The sequence below is a fragment of the Dermacentor albipictus genome, chromosome 5 (genome assembly GCF_038994185.2).
Source record: "Dermacentor albipictus isolate Rhodes 1998 colony chromosome 5, USDA_Dalb.pri_finalv2, whole genome shotgun sequence".
Classification (NCBI taxonomy): Eukaryota; Metazoa; Arthropoda; class Arachnida; order Ixodida; family Ixodidae; genus Dermacentor; species Dermacentor albipictus.
Genome location: NC_091825.1, coordinates 21,986,234 through 22,008,672, shown reverse-complemented (window position 1 = coordinate 22,008,672; position 22,439 = coordinate 21,986,234). Strand labels below are relative to the sequence as shown.

The 22,439-nt window shown below is 47.7% G+C and overlaps 1 protein-coding gene and 1 long non-coding RNA gene across 3 annotated transcripts in view; one reads left to right on the top strand and one right to left on the bottom strand.

Moving 5' to 3' along the window:
• LOC135898238 (juvenile hormone acid O-methyltransferase-like) overlaps positions 1-22,439 on the bottom strand; it is a 205,497-nt gene that overhangs the window by 132,096 nt on the left and 50,962 nt on the right. The gene's annotated exons all lie outside the window — the stretch shown is intronic.
• Positions 21,784-22,439, top strand: part of LOC135898240 (uncharacterized) — an 89,742-nt gene continuing 89,086 nt past the window's right edge. Inside the window, exon 1 of the long non-coding RNA XR_011514413.1 lies at positions 21,784-21,979. This is a non-coding gene — a long non-coding RNA (uncharacterized lncRNA). The remainder of the gene's footprint in view (positions 21,980-22,439) is intronic.

Here is a 22,439-nt window from a genome sequence, read left to right as displayed (position 1 = left end):
CCTTCACAGATTCTAGAGGCTGACTGGCGATCCAGAAATCTTGTTCCCTTGCCTGGCTATTGATAATTATATGTGTCTCCTACATATTGATCTTCAACCCAACTCTCATACTCTCTCAGCTAGAGGTCCTCAATCATTTGTTGTAACTCATCTCCAGTGTTGCTGAACAGGACAATGTCATCTGCAAACCGAATGTTGCTGAGATATTCGCCGTCGATCCTTGCTCATAAGCCTTCCCAGTTTAACAGCTTGAACACTTTCTCCAAACAACCAGTGAATAGCATTGCAGAGATTGTGGCTCCTTGTCTGACCCCCTTTTTTTTCAAAATTATCTTTCTACTTTCCTCGTGGAGAATTAAGTTAGCTGTGCAAGCTCTGCAGATATTTGCCAAGATATGTACGTAAACCGCCTTAACTCCTTGATTACGTAATGCCTCTATGAATGCTGTCATCTCTACTGAATCAAATGCATTTTTGTAATCTATGAAAGGCATAGAGAGAGGCTGGTTGTACTCGCCAGATTTGTCGATTACCTCATTAATGACATGGATTGGATCCATTGCACATTGTCCCGTCCTGTAGCCAGCCGGTTCCTTTGGTTGACTAAAGTCCAGCTTTGCCCTTATTTGATAGAAAATTATCTTGAACACTTTATATATTGGAAATTGAAATTTCTTTATTTACGACAGATACTACTTGGAGTAAGCTAATGGGCCTATTTTTTCAATTCTTTAACGTCTGCCTTTTTGTTGATTAGTAAAATGTTTGCAGTGTTCCAGTTCTCTGTGACCCTTGAAGTCGATATGCAATTCGTATAGAAAGCTTCGAGTTATTCAAGCACCATCTCTCCTCCATATATGATTAAATCTACTGTTATTCGATTATCCCCAGCCACCTTTCTCCGTTTGATGTCTTGAAATGCCCTTCTAACCTCATCACTAGTTATAAAAAAGAGTATCTGCAACCTGTTCATTACTGCTTCGAATGGAGGTTTTGTGCCTCCTCTGGGTACTCTACAGGTCAGCATAGAATCCTTCGGCTGCTTTTATTATACCTTCGATATTGCTTATGATATTGTTACGGTGAAGTGAAGGAAGACGTTGAATTGGACTAGAGAAAGACGAAGTCTGGCGGTTGCCTGAACGCCATATCCATCATTTGTAAATATAAGTTATTTTACACTCGTGGGCCTGCTTTCTTCCCGCAACATTTTGGTGGAAGGTGCGGGGTACCACCACGGAACTTCGCAGCGGACGTCATCTACCTGCTGCCACAATGGCAAATCAACCGACACAAGCGACAACGCCTCGGCAGCCCGTGCCCACGGTCATCCTCACTCACCCACGGGACCCGGGAACATTTTGTGGCACGGACAACATCGACGTCGAGGACTGGCTTACGATGTACGAGCGAGTGTGCGACAACAACAGGTGGGATCCTACAATGATGCTTGCAAACGTAATATTTTATCTGAAGGGAACTGCGAAGCAATGGTATGACACACATGAAGCTGACCTAACGAGCTGGGATGTTTGCAAAGAAAAAATGCGAGACCTGTTCGGCAGACCTGTCGGTCGTCAGCTGGCAGCTAAAAAAGAACTTGCGTGCCGCGCTCAGACGTCCACAGAATCCTATGTCGTGTACATACAGGATGTGCTGGCCCTCTGTCGCAAGGCTGATGACAACATGACCGAGGCAGACAAGATTGGCCATATATTGAAAGGTATTGCAGACGATGCCTTCAATCTCTTGGGGCGCGATCGGAGATATTTTGTTCGCTGCGCGTTCTGTTCAGTTGCTGCAACGTCACAAAGTTGCAGTATGCAAAATTTGTGACAGCGGGGCGGAGAGAGCAGCCAATCAGGAAGCGGTGACCTCCCCGGAAGTTTACTTCCGTCGTTTGTCGTCTGCTTGCAAGCAGTATACTACAAAACCAAATGTTTCTCGTCTTCCAAATGAATTAAATCTTTATCTAAAAAAATGTATTTTTCTTCTCAAGCCCAAACACGTTTTCAAATAGTAGTACGTGTGACTACTGCAATTTATAACTACAAGGTTCTTTGCGTCGTCCCTAGGTGGTGTCGCGCAAAGCGAGAAGGAAAAAGAAAAAAAAAACGACGGGAAGAGTGGCGCACTTTTCAAGAGGCAGCGACAACATCCCAGTGGCTCGCTGGCACCGATGATGTTGTCGATTTCTCTGTGCAACCGACGAATTATTTGTTTCGAGAAAGAAAAACGACGCCGGAATTCACTTTCTGTCATTTCTTCAAACGCGTTTCGCAAACGTGCCATTCTGCAGCCGCAAAGGCCGCCTGTTGGATCCAATCCAATCCACCAGACGCGCCATGCGAAGCCGTATGATCGCTCCAAACTTCTCAACTCCCGTCGCGTTCGGACGAAATGCTCGGTGGGCGGATGATTGACAGGAGCGTGTCGTCATTTTGACGTCACCAAAAACGGGGCGGCGCCCCGCGGCTGGCGACGTCGGCGCGGAGTAGGCCAATCGCGCGCGCTGGTAACCGAACGAACGCGCCGAACAACCATCTCCGATCGCACCCTTGATGTGTAAGGATTGTGCCACTGTGGATGCAATTATTAAGGAGTGCCGGCGCTTCGAACAAGCGAAGGGCCGCTGCGTCACTCAAACTTTCGACCGGTTGCCCAATACCGCCGCGACATCTTCTTGCGAAGACCCGCCGCGGTTCGTTCAGCCCGCAGGACCGGAAGAAATAACGCGCATCGTTCGCCGTGAGCTTGAGGCCATGGCCCCGGCTCCCGTTCGTTCAGACTGTCGGGAAAGCGTACCCGCTATCTCCCTTATACAAGCGGTCGTTCGGGAGGAAATAGCAAGTTTGGGCATTCCATCTCTCTGCTCAGTCCGCCATACCAACACCTACCAAATTTCTCCGACCGCTCGCTCCCGGACGCAAAGCTTTCCACCACTCCGTCGCAACCCAGCTGAATGGCGCACAGCGGATGATAAACCCATCTGTTTTAATTGTTCCGGTATTGGACACATCGCCCGTCATTGCCGCAACCACTGGTCGTCGCCTCCTCGGTGGTCGTCTCCGAGTCACTACAGCCAAGTACCCGACAATCGCACTTTCTCGCCCTATACGCCGACTAGGAACATCAACGCCGACAGTGCTCCACCAAGATCCAGCCGATCCCCGTCTCCGCAAGGTCGTAGGTCCCGTTCGCCTCTCGTTCACCGCTCTTCGTCCCCTTCTGCAACCGGTCGCTTCGCTTCGGGAAACTAGGCGGTGCAGCTCCCGGAGGTGAAGCTGCAACTCCGACCCGGCCCACAAATCCTCTATTGACCCTGCCTACATGTGGAAACCTGCTGGACATTGAAGTCGATGGCGTTCCTGTTAGATCTCTCGTTGATACAGGAGCGCAGCTTTCAGTTATGAGCGCTGCTCTCCGCCGCCGGCTCAAAAAGGTTCTGACCCCCGCCGTACCGTGCACCGTGCGAGTCGCCGATGGGAGTACGTCACCTGTCCTTGGAATGTGCACAGCACGTGTGACCATTGGGGGCCATTATACCGTTGTTCTATTTATCGTCCTTGAACACTGCCCACACGACCTAATTCTCGGCCTCGACTTCCTTTCGAAACACTCTGCCCAAATTGACTGCTCCGCAGGTGTTGTACAGTTGGACCTGCCGCTTCCTGCCGACGCAACCACTTGTGCTCCACACCGCTTATGTGCTGCTGAATTTGCAAGGCTGTCTCCACAGGCTGCTACAAATGTCCTGCTGACGCCCTGTCCTCCCGTACCTGATGGCGAGTACGTCCTGTCGCCGCTTACTGACGTGGTTTTGTCGCGTAATATTGCCCTACCGAGCACCTTAATTCGGATCCGCGAAAACTGCGCTCTCGTGCCCATCCTCAATTTTGGGTTGTCGTCACATGTTTTGCCACACGGTATCGCCATAGCGCATATCACTCCTTTGGAAGAATTTCAGATTTCTTTTTTGACCTCTGAATCCTTCCTCAGTACGAACGGACCTTTGTCATCCACTCCTTCGTACTCGACGCCTGCGGACGATGTTTCTAAGATGATCGCCCCCGACCTTCCTTCCGAGCAAACCACAGCTCTTCGTCATCTCCTGTCATCTTATCGGGACATCTTTGATTTGGACGACCGTCCACTTGGCCAGACATCTGTTGTCACGCATCGCATCAACACCGGTGACGCCAGCCCCATTCATAGGCGGCCATATCGTGTCTCGGCAACAGAAAGGGCCATCATACAGAAAGAAGTAGACAGGATGATGGACAAGGACATCATTGAACCCTCCAGTAGCCCGTGGGCATCACCGGTTGTCTTAGTAAAGAAAAAAGATAACTCGTGGCGCTTCTGCGTTGACTACCGTCACCTCAACCGGATAACAAAGAAGGATGTTTATCCCTTGCCTCGCATTGATGACGCTCTTGACTGCCTTCACGGATCCCAATACTTTTCATCAATTGACCTCCGCTCCGGCTATTGGCAGATTAGCGTCGATGAGATGGACCGCGAGAAAACCGCCTTTGTCACACCGGACGGTCTGTACCAATTTAAAGTCATGCCCTTTGGATTATGCAATGCGCCAGCTACATTCGAGCGCATGATGGACTCTCTCTTGCGCGGCTTGAAGTGGTCTACATGCCTGTGTTACCTCGACGATGTGATTGTGTTTTCGCCTAACTTTGAGAGCCACCTGCGGCGCCTCACAACCATACTCTCCGTGTTTCGCAGGGCTGGCCTTCAGCTAAACTCCTCCAAGTGCCATTTCGGTCGCCGTGAAATTAACATGCTTGGTCATCTCGTCAACGCCGCCGGAATCCAACCTGATCCACAGAAAGTTCACGCCGTGCGAAATTTTCCTGTACCTTGTTCAACGAACGATGTCCGTAGTTTTCTGGGCTTATGCTCTTATTTTCGGCGATTTGTGAAAAATTTTGCGGACATCGCTCACCCTCTCACTGACCTTCTTAAGAAAGACGCCTCTTTCTCTTGGGGACCGCTACAGGAGAAAGCCTTCTCTACCCTGATTGAGCGGCTTACCACTTCCCCGATTCTCTCCCACTTTGACCCTTCTGCGCCCACTGAAGTACGAACTGACGCGAGTGGTCATGGCATCGGCGCTGTCCTCGCTCAGCGTCAACAGGGCCAAGACCGTGTCATCGCTTACGCTAGCCGCCGCCTTTCCACGCCCGAGCGAAATTACTCCATTACTGAGAGAGAATGTCTCGCGCTCGTATGGGCGGTCGCGAAATTTCGCCCGTACCTTTTCGGTCGGAGCTTCTGCGTTGTCACCGACCATCACGCCCTCTGCTGGCTCTCCTCTTTGAAGGACCCAACTGGACGACTTGCACGTTGGGCATTGCGCCTACAAGAATATACATTTTCTATTATATATAAGTCAGGACGCCTGCATAAAGACGCTGACTGCCTGTCCCGCAATCCCGTGGATCAACCGGACGATACCGATGCAGACTCGGACATCAGTATTCTGTCCCTCTCCGGCTTCCTCCACATTGGCGACGAGCAGCGCAAGGATCCTGTTCTTCGAACACTTATGGAACGCCTAAGCTCCTCGCCCAATGACCCGTCCCTTCGGATGTTCACCTTGCGCGATGGAACTTTATACCGTCGTAGCGTTCGTCCTGACGGCCCGGAGCTCCTCCTAGTCGTCCCCAAGCACCTTCGACTCACCGTGCTCCAGCAACTTCATGACGCTCCTACTGCTGGACATCTGGGCGTCACTCGTACTTACGACCACCTGCGGCGCCGCTTCTTCTGGCCTGGCATTTATCGCTCTGTGCGCCGTTATGTCGCTTCTTGCGACCTGTGTCAGCGCCGGAAGACGCCTGCTATGCCTCCCGCTGGTTTGCTTCAACCCATTGATATACCTACAGAGCCCTTCTTCCGTGTGGGCCTCGACCTCCTTGGTCCGTTTCCAATTTCCATCAAAGGAAACAAATGGATTGCTGTAGCAACCGATTATGCCACTAGATATGCCATCGCACGAGCCCTGCCAACCAGCTGCGCTACAGATGTCGCCGACTTCTTACTAAAAGACGTCATCCTGCACCACGGCGCCCCTCGCCAGTTGCTGACGGATCGCGGCCGCTACTTTCTATCGAAGGTCGTTGATGATCTGCTCCGCTCCTGTTCTACAGAACATCGGATTGCTACCGCGTACCACCCTCAAACGAACGGCCTCACCGAGCGACTCAACCGCACACTCACTGAAATGCTCGCCATGTACGTTTCCAACGATCACTGCGACTGGGACGTCGCTTTACCATACGTCACTTTCGCATACAACTCGTCCCGTCACGACACGGCCGGATTTTCACCATTTTCCTTTTGTACGGCCGCGACCCCACCTTGCCTTTTGACACGTTGCTACCTTCCGCAGTACAGTCACCCAGCACTGCTTACGCTCGCGATGCTATTGACTTAGCCGCCCAGGCCCGAGATGTCGCCCGTCATCGCCTCACAGTCTCGCAAGCTTCTCAAAAGCGACGCTACGACCTTCGGCACCGAGACCACCATTTTTCACCTGGTTCCCTTGTCCTTCTCTGGACGCCTTCACGTCGTGTCGGCTTGTCGGAAAAATTACTGTCCCGTTTTTCTGGTCCGTACCAGATCTTACGCCAACTGTCCGACGTGACCTACGAGATCGCCCCACTCGGTCAGCCTTCCGTGCCTCCCAACTTAACCAGTGATGTTGTTCACGTCACCAGGCTCAAGCCCTATGTCCCCCCAATAAGTGAGGCTGTTTAACTTGCACCGGGACGGAGCTCCCCCACCGGGAGGGTGATGTTACGGTGAAGTGAAGGAAGACGTTGAATTGGACTAGAGAAAGACGAAGTCTGGCGGTTGCCTGAACGCCATATCCATTATTTGTAAATATAAGTTATTTTACACTCGTGGGCCTGCTTTCTTCCCGCAACAATATTACCCTGCTTATCCTTCAGAGCATACATCTTGGTTTGTCCGATGCCAAGTGTCCTTTTCATTTATTTCATGCTGCGTCCATTTTTATAGCTTCCTCGGTATTTCTAATGTTATCACATCGAATAGCCCTTATTTTCTCGTTGATTAGTTTTGAGTTTCTTTGTCATTTCTTTATTACTTGAGAGAGCTTCACTACTGGATGCTTTGGGCTTTACCTCCCACTTCATTTGCTGCATCTGAATCCAGCATAATTATGGTTTCATTCATTACATCTATGTCATCTTCATCTCTCTGTTCTAAGGCTGCAGATTTGTTTGAAAGTAGCAGCCTTAATTAGTCTGCTTTTATCAATCAGTCAATCAGTCACTCAATCAATCATTTTATTTCTCATCACACATGCACAAAAGGTGCACAAGGTGAAAAAATGGTGACCGGAAAAAAAGCTGCATTGTAGGAACTTGACGGAGCTGCGGCCACCATCAACAAGCCGCAAATAGGCGCAAACACTGCATCGCAAGAAATGTGGTGATAATAAATAATACTCTTACTGCATCTAGGTCAGCCTGCTTCCTCCTGACCAATTTTACTCGTTCTCTCTTGAGTTGAGGTAAATCCTAGAGCTCACCAACCTATGATCACTGCATTTTACCTAACATTTCAACATCCTTCGCTATGGTGGATTCGGCAGAAATTATGAAACCTATTTCATTTCTTGTTTCACCATTAGGGCTTTTGTAGGTCCACTTTCTGTTGCTACGCCTCCTGAAAAAATTGTTCCTTATTTACAGCTTATTCCTTTGCGCAAATTTACTAGTATGTCTTCTCTAATGTTCCAAGAGTCGATGTTGTAGTTGCCAGTTGCTTTTCACCAGCCTGCTTTTTACCACTTATGCATTCAATTCGTCCATTATTACTAGACTATGCTGAGTTTGTACGTTTCGCATCACTAATTCAACATCCTCATAAACGTAATCTACATCATCATCATTACGACTGCATGTTGGAGTGTAGGATTGTACTCCCTTTATTCTTCACTTTTTCTTCATTAAGTTTGATTACGACTACTGCTACCTTCTTATTAATGCTGAAGAATTCGTCATTGTTGCCCGCTATGTCCTTATGGATTAGGAATTCCACTCCTTATTGCTTCTCATCTGAGAGACCTCTATAGCAGAGGACATGGCCATTAGCACTGTATAAGCCTTACCAATTCTTCTAGTCTCACTAAGGCCAATGATATCCCAAACAACGCGTGATAGTTCCTCAAAGAATCCTGCTAAGCTAGACTCACTCGTTAGAGTTCAGGTGTTAAAAGTTGCCAGGCTCAAATTCCATTGCCGGCATGTCCGGGTCCAGAGATTCTTAGCACCCTCTGCTGCGTTACAGATCTGACCGCCACCTTGGTTAGGCGCTCCGCATTTACTGGAGACCGAGGGCCATTGGTTGGTCGAATTAGCCCGCAAGAGTGTGTGCAAATGAGCTTGGGCCTTTTTTTCACTCGCACCAAAGTCGGCGCACATGGTGCTCTGTGGAGGGCGCGCAAAAGGAAGTCTTGATGTTACATTTGGAGTTCGCTTCTTTGAACAATATACAACGAACTAACTAGGCAGTGCACGGCATTATTTGAATAACAGTGCGCCAAAATGCATCGGTCTGATCGCGATAAAAAATACAGAACATGGTGTAATCTCTCTCATGAACAAGCACATACGACTTACACTGTAAAAATATTTCCTAAAACCAAGCTGAAATTTCTGTAACACTCTGTTTTATATTTTTTATTTTTCTATTAAATCTTTTGCTCTTTTAGTTTAAAATAAATTGTGTTTAGGAACATTCATGTCTTTTGTGTTACTGAAAAAGCTTGTTTCTCTGTTGAATTATTCTGTTATATATGTCTTATTTTCTGTTTTATTTTGCAGAATATGTGTGCGTAAAAACCATTTTTCGTAAACTCCTTTGTGAGCCACCGCAAAAGTTCTGTTTTGCGTAGAGATTCTTCTGTTATTTAACAATAGCGGGTCTACTATGTTGCTGAAGCCAACTTTCTGGCAAGGTCACTTCTCTTCGTGAGGACAGTTGCCGCTATGACGAAGAGAACTTGTCAAAAAGTTGGCTGCCGTCAATTTCCCTGCTTCAACCAATGTTTATCACATCTGGCCTCCATATGGCTGTCAAGTTCGGCCCTATGCGAACTTTGTATAGTGCGTCACAGAAACGTTAAATATACATGTATTCACTAAATATGCAGTTGTCTCACAACGAAAATTAGGCCCTGGGATAAAAGCTGAATGATTTAACTCTAGCGCATAAAGACAAACCTCACTCGTAGCACACACACGTTCGTGTGTGCCTCCGTTCATTCGACTTAACTGATATTTTTTGCGCAGCTGCTAAATATGATCAGCAAGTTTACTCTCAGTCACCATAAGAAAGAATTTGTAACTGAGAACAATGCAGAAGGAAACAAATTTTTGTTTCATTTTACACCAAAAGTACCTTTGACAGACAAATATGAAGACAGGATTATTATTAGAACTGCTTGCGTGCGCTAGGTTCAGAAAACAAGCAACATAAGTTTTGTTCTGGTTGTTATAACAGCTAAAAAGTAAATCAACCAGGCTACAGATAAGTTGCCGCTTGGAATGAATTACACGCGTACGTAAAGATGAAGAACAGAAAACTTCATCGCCTTGCAAAGCAATGTCAATGAAGCACCTAAATTCGCAGATCTTTGCGTTTAATAGGTACTGATAGCCAACTTACTCAACTCTCCCGAAAATGTCAGTAAAATCTTCTTGAATTAGTGACCGCCTATGTTCATGCACAATTTAGCGACACACAATAGCATCAAGCTGAGTTGTGCAATGTGTGTTTTTTCAGTGCCTAGATATTGTGAAGTACACATTGAAGATATATGCATATTTTAAGATAACAATACGTTCAAATGCTTTTATTTTATGTAGGCGGAATCTGTTGCGGAAACTCAGATATTGATCTAAGCGCGCTGACGGGGAGTGGCAAAATTGCGAAACTGTTCTCACCTGAAAGTTGCTTATTCTAGGCTGTTTATTCTACTTTCATTTTAACGCTAGCTTTTTTTCTACAAACCAAGGAACTAGATATTTCGTGGAGCCACACGTGAGAAAAAGCAAGTGGAAGCTCTAACACTGTGAAAAATTATGATACACACACAATGTAGGCTACAGTTGATTTTGTATGAAAATATAGTGTTTTGTATGAAATATAGTGTAACCTAACCCTTAATAACCGATGGTCATTAAGGGTTACGGACTGGATCCCAAGGGAAGGGAAGCGTAGCAGGGGGCGGCAGAAAGTTAAGTGGGCGGATGAGATTAAGAAGTTTGCAGGCACGGCATGGCCACAATTATTACATGACCGGGGTTGCTGGAGAAGCATGGGAGAGGCCTTTGCCCTGCAGTGGGCGCAACCAGGCTGATGATGATGATGATGATGATGATGATGATGATGATAGTGTTTTTAAAGCAAGGAACATTTGCTTTAATGATCCAACGTTCGACACTCACCTTGAGCGCCTCACAACTATACTTGATTTATTTCGAAAGGCGAAGCTGCAGCTTAACTCGTCCAAATGTCGTTTTGGCCACCGAAAAATTACTCTTCTGGGCCATCTCATTGACGCTTCCGGAGTACAGCCCCAAATCCCGACAAAACTCGCGCTGTCCGAGAGTTTCCGGTTCCGAAGACAGCCGCAGACGTTCGAAGTATTGCAGGGCTGTGCTCGTACTTTCGTCGTTTTGTTCCAGATTCAGCGACAATTGGTAGGCCCCCAACTAATCTTTTGAAGAAAGGCGTAAAATTCTCGTGGGGTACTGCAGAAGCCGCCACCTTCGCTCATCTCGTCACTCTTCTAACCTCACCACCCATTCTCGCCCACTTCGACCCTGAGGCCCCTACAGAAATACGTAGATGCCAGCGGTCATGGCGTAGGTGCCATCTTAGCCCAGCGTCAGCGTGGCACGGATCGCGTTATTGCTTATGCGAGCCGCCTCCTCACATCAACGGAGCGCAACTATTCCATTACGGAACGAGAGTGCCTTGCTGTTGTCTGGGCGGTTGGAAAGTTCTGTCCTTACCTTTACGGTCGCCCTTTTTCCGTAGTCACTGACCATCATGCTCTCTGCTGGCTCTCATCGCGAGAAGATCCTACAGGCCGGCTTGGTCGATGGGCTTTGAGGCTACAGGAATTTTCATATACCGTGATGTACAAGTCTGGCCGCCTGCACCAAGACGCTGACAGTTTGTCGCGTTACCCTGTTGACGACTCTGACTCCTTCAATATTGCCAGTGCTTCTTGCGTATTCTCTGTATCCCAGCTGCTTCATTTCGCCGACGAGCAACGCCGGGTGCCTACATCAGAGCACTCATCGACCGTTCTGAACTCTCCGGCCGATGCTGCTCTACGACTCTTCGTCCTCCGCGACGGTACTCTGTACCGTCGTAACCTTCATCCTGACGGCTCTGAGTTCCTGCTTGTAATACCTAAACACCTCCGCTCCACCGTTCTAGAAGAGCTTCTCGACGCCCCAATGGCAGGACACCTCGGCGTATCTCGTACCTATGACCGTGTACGTCACCGTTTTTTCTGGCCGGGCCTTGCCCGTTCCGTACGACGTTACGTCGCCTCTTGTGAACTTTGCCAACGACACAAAAAGCCTTCCCAGCTCCCCGCTGGTTACCTGCAGCCGCTCGACATCCCTGCCGAGCCCTTCCATCGTGTCGGCTTCGACCTTCTCAGCCCATTTCCAGAATCCACATCAGGAAACAAGTGGGTTGCAGTTGCGGCGGACTACGCGACCCGCTACGCCGTAACCCGTGCTCTGCCGACCAGTTTTGCAACTGATGTTGCGGACTTCCTCCTACATGATATCATTCTGATGCATGGTGCTCCGCGTCAATTGCTCACAGACCGCGGCCGCACCTTTTTGGCCAAAGTCATTAAAGACATCATGCGTGCTTGCTCAATACAGCGTAAGTTTACCACCTCCTACCACCCCCAAACAAACGGCCTCACTGAGCGTTTGAACCGCACCCTTACAGAAATGCTATCCAAATACGTTTCAGACGACCACCGTGAATGGGATCTGGCTCTACCTTACATTACCTTTGCATGCAACTCTTCCCGTCTCGAAACCGCTGGCTTTTCCCCATTTTACCTCTTGTATGGCCACCAACCAACGCTACCACTGGACACTGTGCTTCCGTCCGCCGCATCTTGAACTAGCGATTATACCCGTGATGCAATCGCCCATGCTGACCATGTTCGCCAACTTGTGCGCGCTCGTCTACAAGTGTCTCAAAACAAGCAAAAACAACGCTACGACCTCCGTCGCCGTGATGTCCATTTTGTGCCCGGCGCCCTCGTGTTCTTTGGTCACCATCGCGTAAAGTCGGCCTTTGTGAAAAACTGCTTTCCTGTTACACAGGCCCATATCACGTGATACGCAAAGTGACCGATGTCACCTATGAAATTGTTGTAGCCACGCCCACTACGTCCTCCGCTGTGACAACCAGCGACATTGTCCACGTTGCCCCACTCAAGCCCTACAACTCTCCATGCACCTTAAGTACATAACAGCACCGTGACGGTGCTTTTGCCGCCGGGGGGGGTAATATTACGATATCATCGAGTGATGCGCAAGAGACGAGCAGCCGCGAGAACGAGGAAGAAGTTGGTCGGTGCCCTTGGCACGAGCCAGGGTCAGCCTGGCTGCCTGGCTCCAGTGTAAATAGCGTGTACATAGCATCTTTCGTCTGTCTTTCCACACATAGCAATTCCACCACACCGACACTGAAATGCCCGAGAGAATAAAGTCCGCCTACTCGTGCGTGGTGTGACGGAGGAACCTTTTGCGGGAATGGTATGAAGCCCACCGAAGACCGTCGACGAGTTTCTTAGCGAGGCCACCAGCATTGAGAAGACACTCGAGATGCGAAACTGGCAATTCGACTGCCGCACGAACTCTACAAACTACGCCGGAGTTCGATCACTGGCCACCGACGATCTACGTGCGACTATCAGAGCGGTCGTACGGGAGGAGCTGCATAAGTTCTACCCAAGGTCGCAGTCCCAAGTGGATTCAACCGCTTAAATCGTCAAAGAGGTTCAGCGATCGCTTGGAGTCCCTGAGGTACAACCACGATCACCGCAACCTCAGCCGGAAGCGATGACCTACGCCGCCGTCGCCCGCCGGCAAGGTCCTCCTCCGCGACAATGCCAGGGCTCTGTAAAGCCGCGATTCCGTCATCCACCGCCGCCGCCGCCAGCAAGCCCACCCGTCGCCCAGCGCAGGTACGCGAGGAAGACGGATATCTGTCGAGCCCCCGACCACCGCCCGCTCGGCTACCCTGCAGCTAATCCGGCCATGTGCACCACTGATGCCCATAGCAGGAAATGGGACTGCGAGGTTTCGCCATTAACCCGCCACGACCACAGATTGGCACAACGACCTCGCGATATCGCCGACTACCTCGCCACCACTCAGTGGAGACCTCGACGACCGTCCCGTTCACCATCACCCGGCCGCTACGGGTCGCCGCAGCGCCGACCATACACTGGCCCAGCTCGGGGCCGGTCTGTGAGCCCATATCCGGAAAACTAAAAGCAGCAACCGATAGAGGTGCGGCTGCTGTTCGTCGAACTGACGAAGATCCTCCGTCGCCGACGAAGACGCCGAAGAAACTGTCTCGACGACATAGCGACACGCCGCCGTCTCGAGGAAGGCTGGAAGCAAAGAATACTACGACGAAAGACGACCTGACAACGTCACATACCAGCCACAGGTCAACGCGACACAGCCGTGACCCGACGCCAAGACTGAACTGTAATGCAAGACAAAGAACCACCGACCTCGACGTGCTTCTCGACAGCCACGCAGTTACCGCCTTATTGGACACAGGTGCTGATTACTCCGTAATGAGTGGACACATCGCCGCTCAGTTGAAGAAAGTCAAGACTGCGTGGGAAGGCATGCAAATTTGGACCGCTGGAGGGCACATCATAACGCCGACTGGAATGTACAAAGCAAGAATTACCATTCATAACTGGACATACCCTGCCACCATGGTTGTCCTCTAACAGGGTTCACGAGACGTCATTCTCGGTATGCACTTCCTGAACCAACATTGCGCAATCATCGATCCAAAGCCGAAGTCAATAACGCTGTCGGAAGATCAAGCGATACCGCCGGAGAGCCCTCGTAGTCACCACGCCTTTAGTGTGCTCGAAGATCAAGTGAGCATTCCACCTCCCTCTAGCATTGTTATTTCAGTTGGCCCCGAAACACCCGCTGACGAAGAAGGTGTCATCGAAGGCGACCAACGTCTACTGCTCGACCACGACATTTGCGTCGCAAGAGGAATCGCTCGACTACACGGAGGAAACACGAAAGTGTTGCTGACAAACTTCAGCCAGTAGTTCAAACACATCAAGAAAGGCACGACGACCGCATACATCGAGGAAATTCCGGAAACCAGCAATGCGTTTGTCTTCTCGGATTCTGCGCATCTACCACGATGACCGTAGTTCCCGAACCAGACTTAGACGTAAATCCAAGTCTCCCCACGATTAAGCAACAATAACTCAGAAGTCTACTTCGACGATACAAAGAGTGCTTTTCGGCTTCATCAGGGATTCGACAAACACCAGTAGCAAAGCATCGCATAATAACCGAAGAGTGTGCTCGACCACTCCGCCAGAGCCCTTATCGAGTTTCTACGCGAGAATGTCAAGCTATAAGGCACCAAGTCGACGAAATGCTGCGCGACGACATCATCCAGCCGTCAAGAAACCCGTGGGCATCTCCCGTAGCCTTGGGCAAGAAAAAGGACTCAACCCTACGTTTCGGCGTCGATTAGCGTCGTCTGAACAAAATCACGAAGAAGGACGTATACCCCCTCCCACGGATAGACGACGCATTGGATCGGCTCTGCAACGCTAGATACTTCTCATTGATGGACCTCAAGTCTCGCTATTGGCAAACAGAAGTCGACAAAAGAGATCGTGAAAAGACCGCCTTTATCATCCCAGATGGCCTCTATGAGTTCAAGGTTATGCCATTTGGACTGTGATCGGCGCCTGCAACGTTCCACCGCGTGATGGACACGGTTTTAGCCGGACTGAATTGGCCGACCTGTCTCGTTTACTTGGATGACGTCGTTGTCTTCGCCGGAACTTTCGACGATCACCTTAGGCGGCTTGCAACAGTACTCGAGGCCATCAAGTCATCAGGGCTCACTCTGAAGCCAGAAAAGTGCCGCTTCGCTTACTATGAGCTTCTGTTCCTAGGCCACGTCATCAGAAAGTCTGGAGTCCGCCCCGACCCGCAGAAGAAAGCTGCCATCGCAAAGTTCCCGCAGCCCATCGACAAGAAGGCCGTGCGTATATTCCTTGGCATGTGTGCCTACTATAGGTGCTTTGTCAAGAACTTTTCACGCATCGCGGAGCCGCTAACACATATAACCAAATGTGATGTCGAGTTCAAGTGGGAAACGCCGCAGGCCGATGCATTTCAAGAACTCAAACGACACATGCAGTCGCCGCCAGCGCTCACACACTTCGACGAGGACGCCGATACCGAAATCACACTGACGCCAGCACCCTAGGCCTCGGTGACGTCCTAGTCGAGACGAAAGGCGGACTTGAACGGGTCCGTGGGTATAGAAGCCAGCTGCGGTTGGGGGGGGGGGGGGGGGGGGAGGGGGCGCTGGTTGCCACAGCCACCGCTCTGCTCGCCGCTTTCGCCCTTTACCGAAATAAATGTAGGGACAATGGCACGGCTCGTGGGCCCCCTTCACAACTCCCTACTCCATGTAGCGCCCACCGGCGCCGCACCGTGGGGATTTCATTTTTCAATTCAACAGTAATTTTATTCAAATAATCAAAACTGCTATGCGACAACGCCTGGATCCTTAGCCGTAGGCTAGTTATGGATCCATGCAGTTACACAAAGAAAAGTAAACGATTCAGACACGAGCACAATCGTTTCTTTTGGATCAAACAAACAAAATAAAAACAGAAAAAAAGAAAGGAGGAAGTGCAGTCCAACAAAATCCAATAAACAAAGGTGCAGACCACCGCAGGAGGGCTAAAGCCAAGGCCCCCACCGGCTCGGGCGCGCGCCATTCCCCGCATGCCGAGGACAGCCATCGGCACCCAGAAGTGAAAAGGCTTAGTTTCTGTCCAAACTGCTGTCACCCACGACATGAGCCCCACACCACATGAAACGGTCACACAAAAAGTATTGGTTGAACATTTGTGACTTTAGCCGTTCGCAGAACGGTAACATGTAATTATTATTTACTCAACGCAGCAAGAATGTACACCGATATGCTATATATACATTTGATGCATGGTGTGTCGAGTAAAAACAAGGGTGCACCGGCATTGACACTTACGTTACTATACATCCATGAACACATACGTACGTAGAAACAACAAAAAAGCGTAGCAGCAACGCTGTATCCATTTGTTGACATCATTATAACTTTCGTTAAAGACTAATGAGTTTAGATCAGAAAGAGAGAATTCTTTTACAGTAGTATAAAATTTGCTGACTGCTTAATGTTTGCAGGAAGCGAGTTCCATATTTTGACGCCTATATAATGTATGCGTCGCTGGCAGTACTGGTTGTGACATATCGGCACGCTAAATTTCTCGAGGAAGGCTGAGCGACTGTTAAATGTCAATTCATTGAAGATAGTGGCAGGAAATGGCGTGTTGCATCTCGTTATTGAGCACACTAATAAGGCAACGTGGTAATCTCGCAGGTGCGATAATTACATGACTTTCTTCGCAAGAAAAAGATTTCTTAACGGTGTAGTAAAGGTAGCGTAGTTGATTATCCGCAAAGCTCTCTTCTAAAGCCGTACTATAGGCTCCAAGTATGTTTTCTATGTAAATCCCCAGGCTTCAATACAGTAGGCTAAGTGAGAATTAACGAGACATATATACAAGGTTCTCAACGTTTCGAAACTGAAATTGCTCCACGCCTTTGTAAGCACGGGGCATGCGGAAGAGACCTTACCACACAGCCTATCGATATGAGGTTTCCAGTTCAGAGCCGAATCAAGGGTTACCCCTAAGTAGAGCACTGAGTCGACTTTTTCAATTTCATCACGGCCAGTCGTAATGCGGCATGGCTCCTCAGAAGGTTTTTTCTTAAATGGGGACATAAAAATAACAAATTTAGTTTTATTTGTATTTAAGAAAAGTCGATTACGTTCAAACCATTTGCTAATATATTGAAGTTCATTTTTGATAGTTTTAACAGCCTTATTTCAAGATTTGCTACTGACCACAAGAGCTGTGTCATCAGCATACATGAAGGCATGTGCTTCATTTAGGCCGCCCGGAAGGTCATTTATGCATATCGTAAATAATATTGACCCAAATACTGATCCTTGTGGTACACCCATAGTAATGTCCGAGAGACTTGAGGTGTGCTCATCGTTGACCACTGCTTGTTTACGGTTATCGAGATAGCTTTTTAAAAAGTCTAAGGAAACGCCTCGAAATCCAAGTCCTTCCAGTTCCATCAATATTATGCGATAGTCGACAGTATCAAATACCTTTCTTATATCTAAAAATACTCCTATCGATATTTCGTTGTTGTTCAAGGCTTCATTGAATACATCAGTTAAAGACGGAATAGCCGTAGTTGTCGATCGGGACTTCTGAAAGCCGTGTTGACGTGGGGAAAGGATGTTATTTTCGTATAGACATTTTCTTATTCTACTAGCCAGTAGTTTCTAAAAAATTATGTTTATGCAGTTCAATGCCGATATAGGATGACAATCACCGAAGTCGTTGGGGTCCCCACTTTTATAAGTAGGCGTCATTCTTGCTATTTTCAATACCTCCGGGTATGTGCCCGTGTAAAATACTTTGTTAAACAATTTAGCGAGAGTAGGTGCGAAGGTTTTTATATTATGTTTCACTACGGACACCGCAATACCATTTAAACCAGGTGCCCTTCCTCTACCTAACAAATTTGTAGTTGCTATTACTTCCTGGATTGAAATATGTATGCAGCCAAAGGAACATGAATTACAAGCAGGTAAAGATGGCTCGAACCTACTTTGCATGCCAAAAGAAGTCGGGTTCCAACAGTACAAAAGTGATGATTAAATTCTTCACTTACTGATGAAGCATCGCATCTTGTAGCTGTCGATGGAAGAATTTGTTTTGAAACTGTAGGTTTATTAATATAATTTATAGTAGCCCATAATTTTTTTTCGGATTGCGAGATGACGCGTTGATCTGGTTACTATAATAAAGCTTCTTCTGTATTCTCATTGCTGCCAAGGCTTTGTTTCTGTGCTCCTTGTATGGATTGAAGTAGTACGTGTTTACTCGATATTGCTTCGCTTTAGTATGCCAATAATCTCGCGCTTTAACTAAGTTCACTACGCTCTGTGTCATCCATGGACATATTGGTTGCATATATCGTGTCTTTACTTTTATTTGAGTGCACTCTTCAATTGTACCTTTAAGTCTTTCTATTAGTATAGGACAGTGCATGTTAGCGTTTAAGTAGTCCAAGTCGGAGGACGACATGTTGGAAAGTGACAGTGACAGTTTTTCATGATCAATTCGCTCTGTTGTACCGGAAAAATTTGTCCGGGGAAAATATGTATCGTCAATATAATATAGGAGCGCAATCGGTAAGTGGTCAGCTGGACCTGTATTGTAGGCTCCATAAAGGCTTTCAGTTGCAGCAAAGTTACATGAAATGTGATCAAGACCAGTGGAGGTATGACTTGTAATTCGCGTGGGACCAGTGACAAGGTTACTGAACCCATACGAAGACAGTAATTTTGAATATTCAGTGGGTCTGCTACTAAGAGTGTCAATATTCATGTCACCCACTATAACAGCTTTCTTATTATTTTCCGTCAGGTGGATGAGAGCATATTCTAGGTCATTCAAAAACGTGCTATAATCAGTATGTGGGGGACGGTATACAACACCAATGATGACATTGTGCAACTCAACGAAAAACCATCTCTGAGTGTCCGCTAGTAGGTCTATTCAAAGAAGAATAAAGCCTGTACCCGAGTGAGCTTCTAATATGCAATCCCACCCCTCCTCCCGTATTTGCAGAAATTCTAGAACACGAGAGAAAAACGTAATTTGGAATGTTATAACTCTCGCCAGGCTTTAGCCAAGTTTCCGTGACGGCTATGACGTCATACATGTTATTATGCTGTGCCAACAGCGTAAGAAGAGCATCAAATTGTTTTCCTATTCTTCTCACATTGCATTGAAGCAGTGAGTGTGGTGTGTGTAATCTAGGAAAGTTATCAACAGAAGAAGTCGTCAGCATACTGGGGATATTATGCCACACGGTCTAGGTCAGCCTCCGTGAAGATACGGAGGACATCGGAGTTTTCAGCTTTCCTCATTAATATTCGTCCTCTCGATACCCAAGCATATTTCCAGTTGTGTTGCTTCTTTGCGACAGTTGCTTTTGCCAGTAAAAGTTTGTACTCAGTGCATAAGTGCTCATTTATGATCACTGGTGTACGTTCTGTCAGGCCAAAATTGGCTGCAGTAAGACGGGCTTTTTTTGCACATTGAAGCAAGTTGTCACGGGCAGCGCAGGTCTTGAATTTGATAGGGATGTTAGATTGATTTTGGCTTTTTGTTGGAATACGGTTTACGATATCAATATCAGCCATTGTCACCTGCGCAGCAACCTTTGCTGCCAAAGTGGTAACAACTGCCGACAGTGACTTATTGGGTATCCTGGGGACACCTTTCACTTCAAGATTTGTTCTACGACTGTATTGCTGTAGTTCCATCACTTCATGTCTAGTACCCTGCAACTCGTTAGAGAGGCGGCTGTTTTCGCTTTTAAGTCGACTTTCTTGCGTCTTCTCCTTGCCTAATTCCCTCTGCACATTACCAAGTGCTTTCTTGAATTCCTCAAAGCTTTCGCTCACAAAACCTGCAGACTTCTTAAGGGAAGCAAGGTCGCAGTTTAGGTTCTTATCCATGTCTTCAATCTTTATACTCAACTTCAAAAATAACACAGCAAATTCTTTCACCGTTGTGGGCGTTTTTTGGAAGACCCTTTCACCCGTATTCTTGCTCCCCGCATCAGATCCATCATCGCCCATAGCTGGAGGACAACCCAGGCACGAAGCTAATGTTTAGATAATGAAGTTGTTTTACACACCTATAATGCACAAAAGTGCAGTGAGTAGGCCGTTGATGTGAGCGTGCCTGGACCGTCCACAGCAGTGGTTCTGTCGAAGTGTGAAGCACGCTTTTATGCTCCCCGTTGCATCATCGAAAGCATCTGCGCAGCAGTAGTGACGCAGGAGGCCTGCCTCAATTCCAGTTTAACGGGATCTGATTCCAGCAACCTGGTGATTAGCTCGGGCACTGGTAGTCGCGTCGAGTGTTCAGAGCCGCCAGCGTCGATGACTGCTCGCTGTAATGCAACAAAGTGCGGTAGGCCGTCGACGTGAGCGTGCCTGGACCGTCCACAGCAATGCTATTGTTACGGGGTAGTGACGGTTGAGGACACAACAAGAAAACTGTCACTGACGAAACTAACTTTATTGGGCGAACCTGTGCCCAGAAAGACAGGCTACACTGAATGCTCAACGAAAACAGCGAACACAGTCGGCGATCGTCCAAAATCTGATCAGCGAGTCAAGCGCGTCGGCTTTTATAGATGAGTCGTCGAATGTTCCAGAGTAATCGCTGGGACCCGCTTGCCTTCAACAAAGTTCTGCGCCATTCGCGTCGCGCATGCATGCAATCAGATTACACTAGGTTCGGCGACTGCGGATAGAAGCATCGATGACATCCTAGAAACTTCCGATACATGTAGACGCGTCCTGTGCTGAGCGATAACACTTTCTTAGATGGTAAAAGCGCTCACCAGTAAAAGATAACAGTTCACGTGTCACTATGGTCGGGTGCTCCGATGCGATGGCTCGGCTCACTGTACCCATATTCCATTTAAATCTTACTTTTGTAGCATTTTGCGGCTTTTCAGTACACTTGTGAAATTTAAACAGGCGCTCATAAAGTTCGCCTGTAACGCTTTGAATGCTTGAATAACTAAGTTACTAAAGGCTGTGGTTTACCTGCTGAAGTGGAATGTTCTGAAGTACTTGCAAATAGTATTTGCCCGGTTCTTTCCAAATATAAAATCGAACCCACCGCCTGTTCTCCTAGACAACCGGTAAAACTTAGTAGGTGTTTGACATAAGGTCTTAAACAGAATGAAAACGGGGGCATAAGAAGTTTGATATAGCTCCTATTAACCCAGACTTCAAAATTTCTTTCTATATCACGCCAAGCATCTTCCGTACTTCCGCTAAATAATAATAGGGCAATGAAGTACATTTTTACCGCGCTATGAAAACCCGCATATAACGGCTTTCAGCGCTTGCAGTAGCAATGGCAGCTTCAGTATAAATGATACGATGGCCTGTACTACGCCGAAATATCATCCATGAAAACGCACACGGTAAATGCCGTCGCCTGGCCTTTACACCCGAGTGTCTCACGAAAGTGAAATGACACAATTAAACCGAGCACATGTGCTCGTGCGCTTCTCTTCAGTGACATATTGACTCAGATGCATGTGTCCTTATCTTGGTCAAACCCTGCGTATATAGTAGAGCGGAGGGAGCAAAAATTTATTATGTATTTCAACTTACAGCACATTCTGCCAGCTGTAACTTCCATGTCCGTGGTATTTGTCTGTGAAATGCTTTCATATATCAAGTAAGTAGAAAGTGCCGCTTCAACCTTTGGCACTCCTGTGCAGCAGTTTAGTCAACACCTACTAGCTGTTAAATGAAATGGATATCTGTTCCCAATAGCTACATCTAACGTACGATAGCCGTCCTGTGCACAATGCAACGAATTAATGGTTTTGCCTTTGGCTTTGCCTTTACATTAGGGACTCTTGTACTAGCCAATATTCCTACTTACAAGAGCAAGATCGATGGATGGACGGTAAGTGAGAATTGTCCTATTAAAATATTAAACGTCATCTTTGTCATTGGGCAAATATTACTGATCTTACTTCCAGCTATTACTTCCCGAGTATTTCTTGATCTTCTATTGCACAAAAATTGAAATATTGAGGATCTGTTCGCACGTAACATCATGGCAAAAACTTTATACATTCAGGCACTACATAAAGTGCTCTCAGGTCTAAATTTCAGCGCTTGAGACACACACAGGACGAAAATCGGACGCGGAAAAAGAACCACCCACTTTTCTGTTTGCCTTCGCTCGACCAACTTCTTGTGTTAAGCATTGCCGTATTGAAGATGCTGTACTAACCAGCCTGTGAGTCTCCTAAGATTTCAGGTGACACATTCGTCTGCAGCTAATACAAACAGGTTTCTAAACATTCGTGGGAAACTAATCAATTTTTCCATTGTCTTCTCTGCTAAGCCTAGTGCAAAGG